At 22.0% G+C, this 22,387-nt stretch overlaps 1 protein-coding gene across 38 annotated transcripts in view; it reads left to right on the top strand.

The window, feature by feature from the left end:
• The window catches only part of Gug (arginine-glutamic acid dipeptide repeats grunge), a 143,079-nt gene that overhangs the window by 44,068 nt on the left and 76,624 nt on the right, over positions 1–22,387 (top strand). The gene's annotated exons all lie outside the window — the stretch shown is intronic.

The raw sequence follows: 22,387 nt of genomic DNA, 5'->3' as shown, positions 1-22,387 counted from the left end.
TATATTTTATATTTTATATTTTATATTTTATATTTTATATTTTATATTTTATATTTTATATTTTATATTTTATATTTTATATTTTATATTTTATATTTTATATTTTATATTTTATATTTTATATTTTATATTTTATATTTTATATTTTATATTTTATATTTTATATTTTATATTTTATATTTTATATTTTATATTTTATATTTTATATTTTATATTTTATATTTTATATTTTATATTTTATATTTTATATTTTATATTTTATATTTTATATTTTATATTTTATATTTTATATTTTATATTTTATATTTTATATTTTATATTTTATATTTTATATTTTATATTTTATATTTTATATTTTATATTTTATATTTTATATTTTATATTTTATATTTTATATTTTATATTTTATATTTTATATTTTATATTTTATATTTTATATTTTATATTTTATATTTTATATTTTATATTTTATATTTTATATTTTATATTTTATATTTTATATTTTATATTTTATATTTTATATTTTATATTTTATATTTTATATTTTATATTTTATATTTTATATTTTATATTTTATATTTTATATTTTATATTTTATATTTTATATTTTATATTTTATATTTTATATTTTATATTTTATATTTTATATTTTATATTTTATATTTTATATTTTATATTTTATATTTTATATTTTATATTTTATATTTTATATTTTATATTTTATATTTTATATTTTATATTTTATATTTTATATTTTATATTTTATATTTTATATTTTATATTTTATATTTTATATTTTATATTTTATATTTTATATTTTATATTTTATATTTTATATTTTATATTTTATATTTTATATTTTATATTTTATATTTTATATTTTATATTTTATATTTTATATTTTATATTTTATATTTTATATTTTATATTTTATATTTTATATTTTATATTTTATATTTTATATTTTATATTTTATATTTTATATTTTATATTTTATATTTTATATTTTATATTTTATATTTTATATTTTATATTTTATATTTTATATTTTATATTTTATATTTTATTTTTATATTTTATATTTTATATTTTATATTTTATATTTTATATTTTATATTTTATATTTTATATTTTATATTTTATATTTTATATTTTATATTTTATATTTTATATTTTATATTTTATATTTTATATTTTATATTTTATATTTTATATTTTATATTTTATATTTTATATTTTATATTTTATATTTTATATTTTATATTTTATATTTTATATTTTATATTTTATATTTTATATTTTATATTTTATATTTTATATTTTATATTTTATATTTTATATTTTATATTTTATATTTTATATTTTATATTTTATATTTTATATTTTATATTTTATATTTTATATTTTATATTTTATATTTTATATTTTATATTTTATATTTTATATTTTATATTTTATATTTTATATTTTATATTTTATATTTTATATTTTATATTTTATATTTTATATTTTATATTTTATATTTTATATTTTATATTTTATATTTTATATTTTATATTTTATATTTTATATTTTATATTTTATATTTTATATTTTATATTTTATATTTTATATTTTATATTTTATATTTTATATTTTATATTTTATATTTTATATTTTATATTTTATATTTTATATTTTATATTTTATATTTTATATTTTATATTTTATATTTTATATTTTATATTTTATATTTTATATTTTATATTTTATATTTTATATTTTATATTTTATATTTTATATTTTATTATTTTATATTTTATATTTTATATTTTATATTTTATATTTTATATTTTATATTTTATATTTTATATTTTATATTTTATATTTTATATTTTATATTTTATATTTTATATTTTATATTTTATATTTTATATTTTATATTTTATATTTTATATTTTATATTTTATATTTTATATTTTATATTTTATATTTTATATTTTATATTTTATATTTTATATTTTATATTTTATATTTTATATTTTATATTTTATATTTTATATTTTATATTTTATATTTTATATTTTATATTTTATATTTTATATTTTATATTTTATATTTTATATTTTATATTTTATATTTTATATTTTATATTTTATATTTTATATTTTATATTTTATATTTTATATTTTATATTTTATATTTTTATATTTTATATTTTATATTTTATATTTTATATTTTATATTTTATATTTTATATTTTATATTTTATATTTTATATTTTATATTTTATATTTTATATTTTATATTTTATATTTTATATTTTATATTTTATATTTTTATATTTTATATTTTATATTTTATATTTTTATATTTTATATTTTATATTTTATATTTTATATTTTATATTTTATATTTTATATTTTATATTTTATATTTTATATTTTATATTTTATATTTTATATTTTATATTTTATATTTTATATTTTATATTTTATATTTTATATTTTATATTTTATATTTTATATTTTATATTTTATATTTTATATTTTATATTTTATATTTTATATTTTATATTTTATATTTTATATTTTATATTTTATATTTTATATTTTATATTTTATATTTTATATTTTATATTTTATATTTTATATTTTATATTTTATATTTTATATTTTATATTTTATATTTTATATTTTATATTTTATATTTTATATTTTATATTTTATATTTTATATTTTATATTTTATATTTTATATTTTATATTTTATATTTTATATTTTATATTTTATATTTTATATTTTATATTTTATATTTTATATTTTATATTTTATATTTTATATTTTATATTTTATATTTTATATTTTATATTTTATATTTTATATTTTATATTTTATATTTTATATTTTATATTTTATATTTTATATTTTATATTTTATATTTTATATTTTATATTTTATATTTTATATTTTATATTTTATATTTTATATTTTATATTTTATATTTTATATTTTATATTTTATATTTTATATTTTATATTTTATATTTTATATTTTATATTTTATATTTTATATTTTATATTTTATATTTTATATTTTATATTTTATATTTTATATTTTATATTTTATATTTTATATTTTATATTTTATATTTTATATTTTATATTTTATATTTTATATTTTATATTTTATATTTTATATTTTATATTTTATATTTTATATTTTATATTTTATATTTTATATTTTATATTTTATATTTTATATTTTATATTTTATATTTTATATTTTATATTTTATATTTTATATTTTATATTTTATATTTTATATTTTATATTTTATATTTTATATTTTATATTTTATATTTTATATTTTATATTTTATATTTTATATTTTATATTTTATATTTTATATTTTATATTTTATATTTTATATTTTATATTTTATATTTTATATTTTATATTTTATATTTTTATATTTTATATTTTATATTTTATATTTTATATTTTATATTTTATATTTTATATTTTATATTTTATATTTTATATTTTATATTTTATATTTTATATTTTATATTTTATATTTTATATTTTATATTTTATATTTTATATTTTATATTTTATATTTTATATTTTATATTTTATATTTTATATTTTATATTTTATATTTTATATTTTATATTTTATATTTTATATTTTATATTTTATATTTTATATTTTATATTTTATATTTTATATTTTATATTTTATATTTTATATTTTATATTTTATATTTTATATTTTATATTTTATATTTTATATTTTATATTTTATATTTTATATTTTATATTTTATATTTTATATTTTATATTTTATATTTTATATTTTATATTTTATATTTTATATTTTATATTTTTAATTTTATATTTTATATTTTATATTTTATATTTTATATTTTATATTTTATATTTTATATTTTATATTTTATATTTTATATTTTTATATTTTATATTTTATATTTTATATTTTATATTTTATATTTTATATTTTATATTTTATATTTTATATTTTATATTTTATATTTTATATTTTATATTTTATATTTTATATTTTATATTTTATATTTTATATTTTATATTTTATATTTTATATTTTATATTTTATATTTTATATTTTATATTTTATATTTTATATTTTATATTTTATATTTTATATTTTATATTTTATATTTTATATTTTATATTTTATATTTTATATTTTATATTTTATATTTTATATTTTATATTTTATATTTTATATTTTATATTTTATATTTTATATTTTATATTTTATATTTTATATTTTATATTTTATATTTTATATTTTATATTTTATATTTTATATTTTTATATTTTATATTTTATATTTTATATTTTATATTTTATATTTTATATTTTATATTTTATATTTTATATTTTATATTTTATATTTTATATTTTATATTTTATATTTTATATTTTATATTTTATATTTTATATTTTATATTTTATATTTTATATTTTATATTTTATATTTTATATTTTATATTTTATATTTTATATTTTATATTTTATATTTTATATTTTATATTTTATATTTTATATTTTATATTTTATATTTTATATTTTATATTTTATATTTTATATTTTATATTTTATATTTTATATTTTATATTTTATATTTTATATTTTATATTTTATATTTTATATTTTATATTTTATATTTTATATTTTATATTTTATATTTTATATTTTATATTTTATATTTTATATTTTATATTTTATATTTTATATTTTATATTTTATATTTTATATTTTATATTTTATATTTTATATTTTATATTTTATATTTTATATTTTATATTTTATATTTTATATTTTATATTTTATATTTTATATTTTATATTTTATATTTTATATTTTATATTTTATATTTTATATTTTATATTTTATATTTTATATTTTATATTTTATATTTTATATTTTATATTTTATATTTTATATTTTATATTTTATATTTTATATTTTATATTTTATATTTTATATTTTATATTTTATATTTTATATTTTATATTTTATATTTTATATTTTATATTTTATATTTTATATTTTATATTTTATATTTTATATTTTATATTTTATATTTTATATTTTATATTTTATATTTTATATTTTATATTTTATATTTTATATTTTATATTTTATATTTTATATTTTATATTTTATATTTTATATTTTATATTTTATATTTTATATTTTATATTTTATATTTTATATTTTATATTTTATATTTTATATTTTATATTTTATATTTTATATTTTATATTTTATATTTTATATTTTATATTTTATATTTTATATTTTATATTTTATATTTTATATTTTATATTTTATATTTTATATTTTATATTTTATATTTTATATTTTATATTTTATATTTTATATTTTATATTTTATATTTTATATTTTATATTTTATATTTTATATTTTATATTTTATATTTTATATTTTATATTTTATATTTTATATTTTATATTTTATATTTTATATTTTATATTTTATATTTTATATTTTATATTTTATATTTTATATTTTATATTTTATATTTTATATTTTATATTTTATATTTTATATTTTATATTTTATATTTTATATTTTATATTTTATATTTTATATTTTATATTTTATATTTTATATTTTATATTTTATATTTTATATTTTATATTTTATATTTTATATTTTATATTTTATATTTTATATTTTATATTTTATATTTTATATTTTATATTTTATATTTTATATTTTATATTTTATATTTTATATTTTATATTTTATATTTTATATTTTATATTTTATATTTTATATTTTATATTTTATATTTTATATTTTATATTTTATATTTTATATTTTATATTTTATATTTTATATTTTATATTTTATATTTTATATTTTATATTTTATATTTTATATTTTATATTTTATATTTTATATTTTATATTTTATATTTTATATTTTATATTTTATATTTTATATTTTATATTTTATATTTTATATTTTATATTTTATATTTTATATTTTATATTTTATATTTTATATTTTATATTTTATATTTTATATTTTATATTTTATATTTTATATTTTATATTTTATATTTTATATTTTATATTTTATATTTTATATTTTATATTTTATATTTTATATTTTATATTTTATATTTTATATTTTATATTTTATATTTTATATTTTATATTTTATATTTTATATTTTATATTTTATATTTTATATTTTATATTTTATATTTTATATTTTATATTTTATATTTTATATTTTATATTTTATATTTTATATTTTATATTTTATATTTTATATTTTATATTTTATATTTTATATTTTATATTTTATATTTTATATTTTATATTTTATATTTTATATTTTATATTTTATATTTTATATTTTATATTTTATATTTTATATTTTATATTTTATATTTTATATTTTATATTTTATATTTTATATTTTATATTTTATATTTTATATTTTATATTTTATATTTTATATTTTATATTTTATATTTTATATTTTATATTTTATATTTTATATTTTATATTTTATATTTTATATTTTTATATTTTTATATTTTTATATTTTATATTTTATATTTTATATTTTATATTTTATATTTTATATTTTATATTTTATATTTTATATTTTATATTTTATATTTTATATTTTATATTTTATATTTTATATTTTATATTTTATATTTTATATTTTATATTTTATATTTTTATATTTTTATATTTTATATTTTATATTTTATATTTTATATTTTATATTTTATATTTTATATTTTATATTTTATATTTTATATTTTATATTTTATATTTTATATTTTATATTTTATATTTTATATTTTATATTTTATATTTTATATTTTATATTTTATATTTTATATTTTATATTTTATATTTTATATTTTATATTTTATATTTTATATTTTATATTTTATATTTTATATTTTATATTTTATATTTTATATTTTATATTTTATATTTTATATTTTATATTTTATATTTTATATTTTATATTTTATATTTTATATTTTATATTTTATATTTTATATTTTATATTTTATATTTTATATTTTATATTTTATATTTTATATTTTATATTTTATATTTTATATTTTATATTTTATATTTTATATTTTATATTTTATATTTTATATTTTATATTTTATATTTTATATTTTATATTTTATATTTTATATTTTATATTTTATATTTTATATTTTATATTTTATATTTTATATTTTATATTTTATATTTTATATTTTATATTTTATATTTTATATTTTATATTTTATATTTTATATTTTATATTTTATATTTTATATTTTATATTTTATATTTTATATTTTATATTTTATATTTTATATTTTATATTTTATATTTTATATTTTATATTTTATATTTTATATTTTATATTTTATATTTTATATTTTATATTTTATATTTTATATTTTATATTTTATATTTTATATTTTATATTTTATATTTTATATTTTATATTTTATATTTTATATTTTATATTTTATATTTTATATTTTATATTTTATATTTTATATTTTATATTTTATATTTTATATTTTATATTTTATATTTTATATTTTATATTTTATATTTTATATTTTATATTTTATATTTTATATTTTATATTTTATATTTTATATTTTATATTTTATATTTTATATTTTATATTTTATATTTTATATTTTATATTTTATATTTTATATTTTATATTTTATATTTTATATTTTATATTTTATATTTTATATTTTATATTTTATATTTTATATTTTATATTTTATATTTTATATTTTATATTTTATATTTTATATTTTATATTTTATATTTTATATTTTATATTTTATATTTTATATTTTATATTTTATATTTTATATTTTATATTTTATATTTTATATTTTATATTTTATATTTTATATTTTATATTTTATATTTTATATTTTATATTTTATATTTTATATTTTATATTTTATATTTTATATTTTATATTTTATATTTTATATTTTATATTTTATATTTTATATTTTATATTTTATATTTTATATTTTATATTTTATATTTTATATTTTATATTTTATACTTTATTTTTTATATTTTATATTTTATATTTTATATTTTATATTTTATATTTTATATTTTATATTTTATATTTTATATTTTATATTTTATATTTTATATTTCATATTTTATATTTTATATTTTATATTTTATATTTTGTATTTTGTATTTTGTATTTTGTATTTTATATTTTATTTTATTAAAAAATAAAAAAAAATATATTGCAAAAAAATATGGGTTCTGTTTTATTTTGTATTATTTATCCGTATAATGGATCATCCGTACTTCCTCCGGTCCTCCATCGTTTCCACTTTTTCGAGTTCCAACTGTGTATTATATTTTATGCCTGTCATTTGATGACATTTTTATTTGCACTTCATTTGATCATTTGTCAAAACTTCTTTCATTTAAAACCGGTATACACATTGAAATCGCCATAGCGTGTGTGGTTTTGCTAATCAGGAAATATTGTATTACACAAACAACACAATTTTAAACTAATTGACATTATCGCACATTAAACACGTCCAATCTGGGCTGATGAATTTTTAATTAGACATTTATTATAATTTGTGTTTTATTTTGTTGTTGTTGTAGTCGTTTTCTTTTAAATTGTCGGTGGTTGGTAATTTCTTGTCTTTGGCATACAAATTGATTTTATTAAAATAAATTAATTTATATTTTTTCTTCTTTATTTTTAGGTAAGTTTATCACCGAATAACAATTCTCACAAGTAATGGTGAGTTTTATGTTTAATTAACTTTATTTCGTTCAAATGTTTCCATATAAATTGTCAATTGTAATGCAAATCCCCATTAACAATATTTACAATTTTGTGGAGCACACGGCTTGTCATGTTTATTACTCTGTTCAGTTGCCATTTGAAGCAAATGTTTTACATTTTGGTCATTGAGATTTCAATGGCACTTTATCAGTTTTAATAGCAAAATTTGTGTGTTGTAGGAGGGGTGTTTATATAAAGTAGGGTTATAAAACAATGTCAGGGTACAGACTTCTCAAACCTATGTTGAGAATGAAATAAATAAAAGAAATAAATTTTGGACTTTATTATGCCGAAGTCAATCAAGATTATTCATACTTATTATGACAAAATCCCCCTACAGAAGGATCTTTAAAATATGTATTTTATAACAAAAGTACAGCACGCTCTCAATTAAAGGATTTAATGAATTATTAACAAAAATATTCATTAATGCAATCTGTAAATGAATCTAATTTGGAACATACAACACGCCTTTACTTCTTTAATCCGCTCCATAAATTCCACCCCAAACAAATCATTCACATGATGGGGGGAATACTACAGTTTTTTTCTTTCCCTCTTTTCAAATTCGTTTTGTAGACGAATGAGAATGAAAGCGAGCGTATCTACTTAGTATACAACAAACACAGATGCTACAACTGAGATTTCGTTTTGCCAATGAATTTTTATGTAGCCACCAATTTTCATTTATTTTTATCCCTGCCGGCATAAGGACTAACTTTTCATTGGTGTTGCTTGGTGTTATTGTAAATTGTTGTTTGTTAGTTACAGAGCAAATCTGTTGTCTATCATTTAATAAAGGCAACTTCATCTTGTTATAATATATTTAAAAAACCATCACCATTTCGCATTTTTGCCTACAGGGATATTAGCCATACCATAACAGCCATCATCATTTTATGACTCTGTATTGGGGTGTTGCGTCGTACTACATGGTTTGGATATGTCTAATTGTTTGATGAGTTACTTAAATATTTATTTAACTGTCAATTAAATTTGTTTTGGGATTTCATTTCTTTTTGTTTCTTTCCCCCTTTTTTTTGGGAACATGGCTGACTGCTCTGATTGCTTATCAAGATAAAAATAAAAAAATCTCCTTGTGATGGAAGCTTGAATGTGTAAAAGGGATTTTGAAGTTTTTCACAACTTTCTTTCATTTGTTTTTTTGTGGTTACACAATTAAATGCTATATAACATTATGGACGTTATTTAGAGTTTATTCGTCCATACTCAACATACAAAATATAAAGGATATGTGGATATACATTGGGATGATGACTTCTTGACTTCGTCTTTCGACAGAGATATACCCTCAGCCTATGTGAATTCAAACTTTCATTTACGAACGGATCGAAAGTATTTAGGGTATTTTCAGAATTTTGGTAGCCCATTTTGGACATTTGAACTTGCCAACAAAAATGGAGGAAGTACTTAAAGGAATGGACCAACTAGTCCTTTAAGGAAGAGTATCTTATTTTAGGGCCATATATTTTCAATAGATATCGCGCCCACTAATCATTTCAGTGGGTCATCGTACAAATTTGAACCAGTATGCCAGGAAGCATGGACTTGTCCACGGAAAACATAATATCGCTGTAAACATGACCACAACGAACAGCATCGGTATACATTTCCAAAGGATCTTCGAAAAAACCCTAAACTGCACTTAGACACAAATGTTGAACTTTTGTGGGGGATGTACCCTAAGGAGATGACCGATATGGGACATTTTAGAAGTTAAACTAAATTTGGAAAATGTATTAGTAGATCAAAAGTTTGGACCTTCAAGAGATATCGTGCATACCAAATCGGTTGATCAGTTCGAGGGTTATCGTACTCTCCATCCTCTACATATAGTGCCATAGGGGTTTCTACACCTTTCGGGCTGTTTTCTCCATAAGTATGGACTTGCCCCTGAAAGAACTTTTGGCGTCGTAATTGAGGCAACAAATGCAAGTTGCTTCAACAAAAATCAAAGTGATTCGAGAGAAGGTCTTAAAGTGAACTTATCCGACATTTTGTGTGGGAGGTACCCGAAGGAGTGAACAACTATAGTTCAAATTCAGACCTGATCTGTATCTGGTAGATATATTGGGATGTGTAAAGTATGGACCAAATCATCAATCCCATCAAGAGTTATCGTGCGCACTATTTGTTCGAACATTTTGAACTTTTATGGGGGAGGTACCTGCAGGAGTGGACCGATCTTCGAACTAAAACTAAGTTTGGAAAAAGTATAACGAAGGCCAAATTTTTGACCGAATCGACAGATCCGTTCGAGAGTTATTTTGATCGGAGTCACTACACACGGTGTCATAGGTTTTTTTTGCAACTTTCAGGCTATTTTCTCAGGAAGTATGGATTTGCCACTTATACCGTCGTATTCGAGAGCAGGTCCCAAACTGAACTATTCCGATATTTTGTGTGGTAGGTACCCGAAGGAGTAAACAACTATAGTCCAAATTCAGACCTGATCTATATCTGGTAGATATATTGGGATGTGTAAAGTATGGACCTAATCATCAATCCCATCAAGATTTATCGTGCACACTATTTGTCCGAACATTTTGAACTTTTATGGGGGAGGTACCTGCAGGAGTGGACCGATATGGCTTATCTTCGAACTTAAACTAAGTTTGGAAAAGGTATTACAAAGGCCAAATTTTGGACCGAATCGACAGATCCGTTCGAGAGTTAGTTAGAGTTAGTGGGAGCCACTACACACGGTGTCATATGGGTTTTTTGCAATTTTCAGGCTATTTTCTCAGGAAGTATGTATTTTCCCCTGATGAAAATTATACCGTCGTATGGAAGGCAGTGAATACAAGTTGTTACAATAAAAATCAAAGCGATTCGAGAGCAGGTCCCAAACTGAACTATTCCGATATTTTGTGTGGTAGGTACCCTAAGGAGTGGACCGATTGAGTCCATATTGGAACATCATCTAAGTCGGATAGAAATTTCACGATGTGCAAAGAATGGACCAAATCGATTAATTCCTTCAAGAGTTAACGTGAGCACAAATTTCCCGAACATTTCCGAACTTTTGTGGGGGAGGTACCGGAAGGAGTGGACCGACATAACCCATCTTCGAACTTGAACTAAGTTTGGACAAAATATTACAAAGTTTGGACCGAATCGGTTGATCCGTTCGAGAGTTATCGTGCGCTCCAGCCAGACAGATAGACAGACGGACGAGCATGGCTAAATCAACTCCAAATTGTCTGAAACACATTTCGTCCAAACATACTTGGGGTCTAAAACCATTATTTCGATGAGGCACATTTTGCCCGTATGAAAGTGTATATGTATACCCTCGTTAGCATAAATGCTGAGGGTATAATCAAAAGATTTTGAGTTGTCATCGAAAAATTTTATATGAAAATACGTTTATCCCTTCAAAAGTTACAGAATTTTGGCCAGGAAAAAACAATTCTGAACCACTATGCTACGGTGACCAACTTAATTAGCTTAAGTGCACGGTAACTGTCGAATGGAGTGACTCCAAACATATATCAAGTTCCTACAATATATTTTTTTTTGTGGGGAAACATACTTTCGGTGATATAAGCTCCGAAATGCACCAGTATTTAGGACCACTTCATCCCATACCCGCGCAAAAGTGATATTAAGTCCAGGTTTCTACTTCAGGTAGTTTTTGTGGCCTCTATATGATTCTTGATTAGTCATAGGTTTACTGTCAACAAAAGCGATTGAGATCAGCTTATTAATGGGATAAATAAAGCTGAAATTTGCAGTTTCCATTTTTCGCTGTAACCAATCCCGTCTGCTGACACTGTCCGTCCGTAGTTCTTGTGGACACTAGATATACATTTCATCAATATCAGCCGTCTATGGCCCCATTTGACTTCAAACATCTGTCTGGGGAGTCTGCAGTATTAATGAGGGAGGATACGTGTCATTTTATGTTCCTAAATTTTTACGTTCATATTATTGATGTCCAGGCTGCTTCTCAGTACATAATTTCGAATTAAGTACATTAGATTCACATATTTTTTCGTATCTGTTTATATTTTACATATTTTGTGAAAAATTTCCATTAATGTTCTTCGTGGTCATTAGCTAAAAGTTATTAATTTATTAATAGACATATTATGGCAGACATAAAAATATGAAGAGGATATTAACAAAGAACAGAAGAAACTGCGGACAAATTAATTGCCACTTATTCACCCAGTTGTTCATATGGCAAATAGCTTTATAATCAACTAAAAACTGTCATATGTCATATTTTCATATTTTATTGGCAAATTAAAATAACACAAGTTAGCAAAATATATTTTTCATAGCATATATACATATACATATATGAAAAAAAGTAAGAACAAAAATTCCACGAACATTCTTGGTGGATAAGGGGGAGGGAGCCTTAAATATGTGCAAGCCGAATCCATTTTAAACTAAATGATATTGGATCCACTTTTGAACATAGTACTTTTAAAATTTAAGTAACTGCCGGGATTCAGGTTCCCATTTTGTTTAAAATATTTCAGAAACTATCACCAAAAAGTGCATATAGCCTATTTTCCTAGCAATTCAAAACCTCAAAGTCTCACTTAATTGGAAGTTAATTAAAATTCCACCACATATTATGCAGATGTCAAATGAAACACTATTTTATTATTTATGGCTTATCGATATGACAAGAATATTTATTCCCAATTCATTCCTGTAAACTAACACGTATCATTGATGATGACAACAAATCGTCGGTGGTCGGGGGGTGGTAAGGTTTTAATTGTATTATAATAATTGTAATTGCTACGTATGTAGATAATTATTCTTCAATAGCTTTATAAATTTATTTTACTCATTGCCAACACATTCACATACGTTTATTGAACAATTATTGGGTTAATAGTGTTACACAGTGTTTTGAGTTCAAAAAAAAATTAGTAAAGAAAAAAATTATGGTGTTAAACTTTTATTTTTCTTTAAAGTTTTCTTTATGAAGGTTTTTACCCCTAATTGTTGTGGCTTTTGTATCCTCTCAAAACACTGTGCTATTATTCATTCGTCTTTAGTTTCTGTATATCTAGTTTGCCAAACTGAAATATACACCGTTTTACATCTCTTCACTGCTACCCTCTCTTATCACTTGCCTCGTTTTAATGTTCAGGGTAATTGAATAATTAAATTCATATTTGCTGTTGTTGGGGTTTTGTGTTGAAAGCCTCACATTATTGGCGTTAATACTTATGAATAATAATAATAAACATACTTAATATACACACATGGCTGTGTACATATACATATATTAATTTATTACAATGGATGTGTATTAGCGTGTTGAGCAAAAATATAAAAAAATAAATTATATGAAATATGAATAATAAATCATAAAAATTATGTTAAAAATATAAAAGATAAAATATTAAATATAAAATACTGAATATAAAACAAATACAGTATAAAATATAAAATAAAAAATATAAAATATTAAAATATAATATGTAAAAAATAAAATATAAATTATGAAATATAAGATACAAAATATAAAATAAAATATAGAATATAAAAAAAATAAAATTAAAAATATAAAAATATAAAATATATAATACAAAATATATAAAAAGTAAAATCTAAAATATATAATATAAAATACAAAGTATTAAATATAAAATAAAATATAAAAATAAAATAAAATATAAAAATAAAATAAAATATAAATATAAAATTACAGATATAAAATAAACAATATGAAATATAGAATATAAAATAAAATATAGAATATAAAAAAATAATATATGAAATATAAAATATAAAATTTTAAAAATATGAAGTATAAATATAGAATTACGAGTAAAACTATAAAATAAACGATATAAAATATAAACTATTAAATATAAATTATAAAAAATATAAAATACAAAATATATCAAATATAAAAATAAAAATCAAATGTCGTTCGTGGGTAATGGCATCAGTTGAGAACGGCTGGACTGATTTGGATAATTCTTTTTTTGAAATGTTCGTCATAACCCAACTTAGGTTTTTATGCCCACTTTTTATACCCTCAGCATTTATGCTAACGAGAGTGTTTAGGTGAGGGAGGGGAAATCCATAGGCTTCGATAACTCGGTAAAAGAAATTATGAGCGGTGGGGGTGAAAAGAATAAGAAAATAAAACACAAGCAGTATCAGTTTAAATATTAAATAATAAGCTGGTGTATTGGTGTAATTCTTTTCTCTTAACAACAAAGATTACCTTGTAATCTGGGGTGGCGACACAGGCCTGTTAGTACAACAAAGATTACCAATTGTAATCTGGGGTGGCGACAGAGGCCGGTTAGTAAACGCGAAGACGTTAGAGTTAATGCGCGACAAGTTAACTATTCAAAGGTTGGTCGACTAGTGAACGCAGAGGTTCTTGCAATCGCAGAGGATTGCAGCGATCGCAGAGGGTCTGAGTCGATTTATACTACTACAATTACATATTCCAATGAGAGAAAACTCAACAACCACCGCTCGTTGGCATCTGCGCTCTACGGTGTCCGCAGAGGGATTGTGCAGAGGAGATGCCCGATGACGTCAATCAGCATCCGGGATCGACTGAGCTCGGGAAGTTGAGTTGGAATGTATCAAACCTAAACAGAGGGTATATACACTTTCAAACGGGCAAAATGTGCCTCATCGAAATAATGGATTTAGACTCCAAGTATGTTTGGACAAAATGTGTTTCAGACAATTTGGAGTCGATTGAGCAATGTCCGTCCGTCTGTCTGTCTGGTTGGCTGGAGCGCACGATAACTCTCGAACGGATCAACCGATTCGGTCCAAAATTTGGCTTTCGTAATATTTTTTCCAAACTTAGTTTGAAGTTCGAAAATGGATTATACCGATCCACTCCTTCCGGTACCACCCCCCACAAAAGTTCGGAAAATTTGTGCGCACGATAACTCTTGAAGGAAGTAACCGATTTGACCCATACTTTGCACATTGCGAAATTTCTACTAAACTTAGATGAGGCTCCAAAATGGTATCAATCGGTCCACTCCTTCGGGTACCTCCCACAGAAAATTTCGGATTAGTTCAGATTAGGACCTGCTCTCGAATCGCTTTGATTTTTGTTGCAACAACTTGTATTCATTGCCCCCCATGCGACGGTACAGGTTTCATCAGGGGCAAGTCCACACTTCCTGAGAAAATAGCCTGAAAGCTGCAAAAAGCCCCTATAACACCGTGTGTAGTGGATGGAGCGCAAGATAACTCGTGAACAGATCTGCCGATTCGGTCCAAAATTTGGCCTTCGTAATATTTTGTCCAAACATAGTTTAAATTCGAAGATAGGCCATATCGGTCCACTCCTTCAGGTACCTCCCCCACAAACGTTCAAAAATGTTCGGAAAATTGTGCGCACAATAACTCTTGAAGGGAGTGGCCGATGTAATCCATACTTTGCACATACTAATATATCTACCAGATATAGATCAGGTTCGAATATGGACTATATGTGTCTACTCCTTCTGGTACCTCTCACATACAATTTCGGATAAGTTCACTTTAAGACCTGCTCTCGAATCACTTTGATTTTTGTTGAAGCGATTTGCATTCGCTACCTCCAATACGACGGTAAAAGTTTTTTCAGTGGCAAGTCCATATTTCTTAGGAAAACAGCCCGAAAGGTGTAAAAAATCCCTATGTCGCCATATGCTAGGACGATATCACCTGAATGGGGCAACTAATTTGGCCCAAATCTCCTAATATTTTGTCAAAATTCAGTTTAACTTCTAAAATGGTCCATATCGGTCCTCCCTAAAGGTACCTCCCCCACAAATGTTCAACATTTGTGTCTTAGCGCAGTTAATTCCTAATCCACCTTTTTGTCGGCAAGTTCAAATGTCCAAAAAGGGCCACAAAATTCTGAAGAGACCTCACTTCACATTGGCTGAGGGTATATATTGGTCGGCAAAGCCGACTGACAGTTTTTTACTTGTTTCAATTTTAATCTTCTCTACAAAAACTACTGACCTGATTTTCCTGAAATCGTCATGGCCCCCGGTGAAAATAGGCTACATAATTGGTTGAGTTTCGAAAGGGGTGGGACATAAACGATAATAAATCCTAAACAGCATCAATGGGCGAACAAACCCGACAAAGTCTGTAAGATAAAAGAAAGGCTACAGACAAAATCTGTTGATAAATTTAAATAAAATCCTCCTCGGTTTGACAATGGACCGAAGAAGTGAGGTATAAAATATCTACTTTTGAATTGCCAAGCATAAAGTCCATAAAAATTAATTAAAACTCATTACGACGGGCCAACAACGCGGACCGAGTCTGCTAGTATAAAATAATAAAGATAAATATTTTTTATACCCTACACCACTATGTGGGGAGGGTATTATAAGTTGGTTTTGGCCAAAAAGTTTGTAACGCATCGAAATAATGGTCGTAGACCCATACTTGTATATACCAAAATGAATGTCTCGACGAGCTGAGTCGATCTGGCTATGTGTGTCCGGTACAGGTCGCAATTTTGATCGGATCGTCACGAAATTTTGGATGTTGATGGGGGTCCCGGAGAAGAAGAAGCCTATTGATTTTGGTGATGGTCGGATAATATTTAGGGGTCGGAAAGGGCAAAAAACTTAGGTGGATAAAAAGACAACGTTTTTTTCCAAAGCGAATATCTCAGCTTCTATATGGGGTATACCAAAAGCAAAATCTGACAATGAAAGCAGAAAATATCACCTTTCGAATGATGTAAAGTAGGTGCTCGTAGGTGATCAAACAACGAAGATATCACAATAGTAGCAAATAAAACCCCAATTTTAATTTTTGCGATTTTAATTATATTGACGAATATCACAGCTTTGGTTGAAAATTTTCCAAAAGCAAAGCCTGACTATGAAAGTAGAAGATCCCGTCTTTACAATGATGCAAACTAGGTCGGCGTAGGTAACCAGATAACGGAGATATTGCAATAGTCGGTAATACATCCCATTTTTCTATTTTTTTGGAACTCACGCTACAGGTCGCAATTTTGATCGGATCGTCACGAAAATTTGAGGGTTAATGGGGGTCTCACAGATGAAGAAGCCTATTGATTTTGGTGATGGTCGGATAATATTTAGGGGTCGGAATGGGCAAACACTTATTTGGAGAAAAGTCAACATTTTATTTCAAAGCCAATATCTCTGTTTCTTTAAGAGGTATATCAAAAGCAAAACCTGGCCAGGAAGGTAGAAAATATCACCTTTACAACGATGTAAAGTAGGTTGTCGTAGGTGGCCAAACAGCAGTGATATGGCAATAGTCGATAATGCATCCCATTTTCCGATTTTTTTGTAATCACGCTACAGGTCGCAATTTTGATCGGATCGTCACGAAATTTTGGGGGTTAATGGGGGTCCCAAAGGGAAAGAAGCCTATTGATTTTGATGATGGTGGGATAATATTCAGGGGTCGGAATGGGCAAACACTTATTTGGAGAAAGGTCAACGTTTTATTTCAAAGCCAATATCTCTGTTTCTTTAAGAGGTATATCAAAAGCAAAACCTGGCAAGGAAAGTAGAAAATATAACTTTTCCAGCGATGTAAATTAGGTTGTCGTAGGTGGTCAAATAGCAGAGATATGGCAATAGTCGATAATGCATCCCATTTTCCGATTATTTTGTAATCACGCCACAGGTTGCAATTTTGATCGGATCGTCACGAAATTTTAGGGGTTAATGGGGGTTCCACAGAGGAAGAAGCCTACTGATTTTAATTATGGTCGGATAATATTTAGGGGTCGGAATGGGGAAAAACTCATGTGGAGACAAACTTTAATTCTTTGTGAATATATCGGCTTCTAGTAGGGGTATTCCAACGGCAAAACCTGTCAATGGAAGAAGAAAATATTACCTTTACATTGGCGTAAAGCAAGTTGGCGAAGGTGGTCAAACAAGAGAGATACCACAATAGTCGGTAATGCATCCAATTCTTCCTTTTTTGCAATCAAGCTACAGGCCGTAATTTTGAGAGAGAGAAAGAGTTATATTATTTTTGGTGGTAGTCGGATTATATTTCCTAAAATAAATGTTTACCAGTGAAAACTTATGCACAGGGGTAGTGGTGTAGGGTATCACATGGTCGGCCCCGTCCCGACTATAGCCTTTGCTCACTTGTTTTTAAATAATAAAATATAAAATAAAATAAATAAAATATAAAATCATAATATACAGCCCAATTACGAATGTATCTCACTTACTCATTTAAATTGAAACGGCAGAAAGGCAAAACTCACATGGAGTTGACATTCATAACCGTCCTGATACTAAAAAATAATGAAAAATTAATGTTATTACATCTTAATATTTGAATTGTGTATGCACCCTAATAAATCACATTCCTTGTGTTTATCGTTATATGTATGTACATGAGTATATTCATGTTGTGCAGTCATTTTGAATTAAGTGCCCGCTCGCTCGTTCGCATGCTGCCCACCCATATAACAAATTTGTAAAACAAAACAATATATTGAACACAACAAAATAAAACAAAAAGGAATAAAAATAAAACCGAGAAACAAAACTGAAAACCCCATCACAAAATGTGTGAACTCGCTCGCTCGCACACAAGAAAGAAAACGACAACCGCAAATATTCCTACTAAAAAATATCGACAAGCTGCTGAATGACTGACTGACTCACTGGCTGATAAACAGACAGACGGACAGACCACACAACAGACGATACAAGAGGCTGACAACGACGTGACTGCCAACTAAAAATTTTTTAGAGAGACTACCCAGCCAACAATTTTTGCCGATGGCTCTGATATCAGATTTTTTTCCGCGATTTCGAAACCGTTCTTTCCGATTATTTTCCGAGTGCTCTGCACAATCTCGGAAGGGAAATTTTGATTTGTTTTCTTTCCGATTAGTTTCCGAGTACTCTGCACATAATCTGAAAGAATTTTTGATCTGTGTATTTTTCTCGCGAGCAAAAATCCCGAACTCTGGTTGAGAGTTGATTCTATACAAACAACGCCAGCGGCAAGGGAAATTTCTTTGCTTTGTTTGCATGCTGTACCTTGGTTTTTAGTTATTTCGCAGCAGTTAAGTGAGTAAGACGTAGCGGAACAAATTATTTTGTGTTTTAAAACAAATTAAAATTGGAAGTTTGCATACACATTTTGTAAAAACCTGTTTATAATAACAAATATTGTTAATTCTATTTTAGATACGCCAAATAAAGAACAACATCGTGATGACACATGGAAACTTTATTAGGAAAAGTTGTGTTTTATAATATTGCAAACACACAATATCAGCGGCCAGCAGCAATGAATACTATGAAATCCAACTTGTGAAGATGATGAAATAAAGAATAAAAAAATTCCGAAATATAAATCACCGGAATTTTTTCCGATTTTCGGATAAAACCTTACGAAAATATTCAGATTTTTTTCCATATATCGGATAAAATATCCGATAATCTTCCGATTTTTTTCCGAATATCGGATCAAACATCCGATAATCTTCCGATTTTTTTCCGAATATCGGATCAAACATCCGATAATCTTCCGATTTTTTTCCGAATATCGGATCAAACATCCGATAATTTTCCGATTTTTTCCGAATATCGGATCAAACATCCGATAATCTTCCGAATTTTTTCCGATTTTCGAATGTTCCTTCCGAGTTTTTTCCGAAATTGTGCAGATAATCGAAAATTCCCTTAAAATTTCCCTTTTTTTCATTCGAGTTTTTTTGCGAATTCGTTCAGAATTCGGAAAGAAACTCTAATATTCCTTCCGATTTTTTTCCGATAAAACTTTCCGAATTCGTGGGCACCTTCACACAATTTTGTTCCGATTTCTGAACGAATTCGACATCAGAATCGCATACTTGTGCAGAGTTTCGTTCCGAATTCGGAAAAAAATCGGAAAAAATTGTTAGCTGGGTAACCGACGACTTTTATTCATTCCTACATACCTACTATACATACATCATTATTGTGTGTATAAACGTCGAAACAAAATAAGCAGAAAATCGTTTTGGCTTTTGTGTTCAGATTTAATGTTTTTTTTTTTGCTGCTTGCGTACTTTTTTCTTGTTCATTCGCCACGGTTTGTAAAAGATTAACATTTGTGGGTATTGATGGTGGGGGATGGCTGGCAGGAGGAGGGTTGTTGGTCTATGCATCGTCTGTCTGTCTGTCTGTTTTTGTTTGTGTGTTCATATCCATTACATTTTAATAATAATAAACATATTTTTATTAACATAAAATTAACACATAACAAACCCATTTGTATTGAAAATATATTATTATACTAGACAACGAAACCATTAAATATACAACTAATTAAGAGGTGTCAATCTTTGAGTATTTTGTGGCGAACTAAATTTCAATTTTTTTCTACTCATTATTCATATGAAATTTAATACGATTTGGGTATCGTGTAAAAGCTGTTCATACGTTATCGCATTAACAAAATCATGAAATATCTTAACACTGGAATTATAGAAAACGATACAAGAAAAAAAACACACATCACAGAGTCATCATCATACCGATGAACATAACAAAACTTTTTGGTATTCAAATTATATTCTCTCGGATTGTAGATTTATACCCTTACCATTTACATTCATGTATTCATATCAATGATGAAGTGGTTTATATCCTTAATATTGTTGTTTTTTCAATAAAAGAAGAGTAGACAATGAAACTGTAGGAAATAGAATAAGAGTTGGGTAATCTAGTTACTAGATCACTATACTAGTTCCAAAACCTATGAGTAACTTCATGAAATCTAACGTGTGATATGATATTACGTATACGCACTTTGTTCATTTAATAATAAACATATTTTGTATTATGATATGGGCCATTGGAACTGCGTAGTTAACTATATAGTTCCATATAGTTCGTTTGGCACAACTCCGAATAGAACAGGTATGAAACGGTAGGCAATACAAGTAGTCTGCCAAAAGAAGAAAGAGTTCCTAAAGAGAGTAACTTTAGATTAAAAACAATAAAGAATGTATCAGCTGTGCTGACGAAGATATACCCCCACCTTCTCCCGGAATTTTTCGGTATAGATCAAAGCCTTCATATAGCCCCAATAGAACGGTACCTCCCAATTTTCGGTATTTGAAAGGTTGCGGCCTCAATATTCCTCCGAAATGGCTAAAATTTGGTATTTAGTCTTCGCTGGGGGTATACAACTTTCTCCCAGAATTTTATCGCTGTAGGCCCATGCCTTCATAAAGCCCCAATAGAACGGTACCTCCCAATTTTCGGTATTTGGAAGGTTGTGGCCTAAATATTCCTCCGAAATGGCTAACATTTGGTATTTAGTCTTTGCTGGGGGTATACAATTTTCCCCCGGAATTTTTTCGGTACAGGTCCACGCCTTCATATAGCCCCCATTGAACGGTACGTCCCGATTTTCGGTATTTTGCAGGTTGTGGCCTCAATATTCCTCCGAAATGGCTAACATTTGGTATTTAGTCTTTGCTGGGGGTATACAACTT

Source organism: Musca autumnalis, unplaced genomic scaffold (assembly GCF_047663935.1).
Source record: "Musca autumnalis isolate F117 unplaced genomic scaffold, ASM4766393v1 scaffold_4, whole genome shotgun sequence".
NCBI classification, from domain to species: domain Eukaryota; kingdom Metazoa; phylum Arthropoda; class Insecta; order Diptera; family Muscidae; genus Musca; species Musca autumnalis.
The sequence above is the reverse complement of the archived record's forward strand: the minus strand, read 5'-3'. Positions and strand labels throughout refer to the sequence as shown.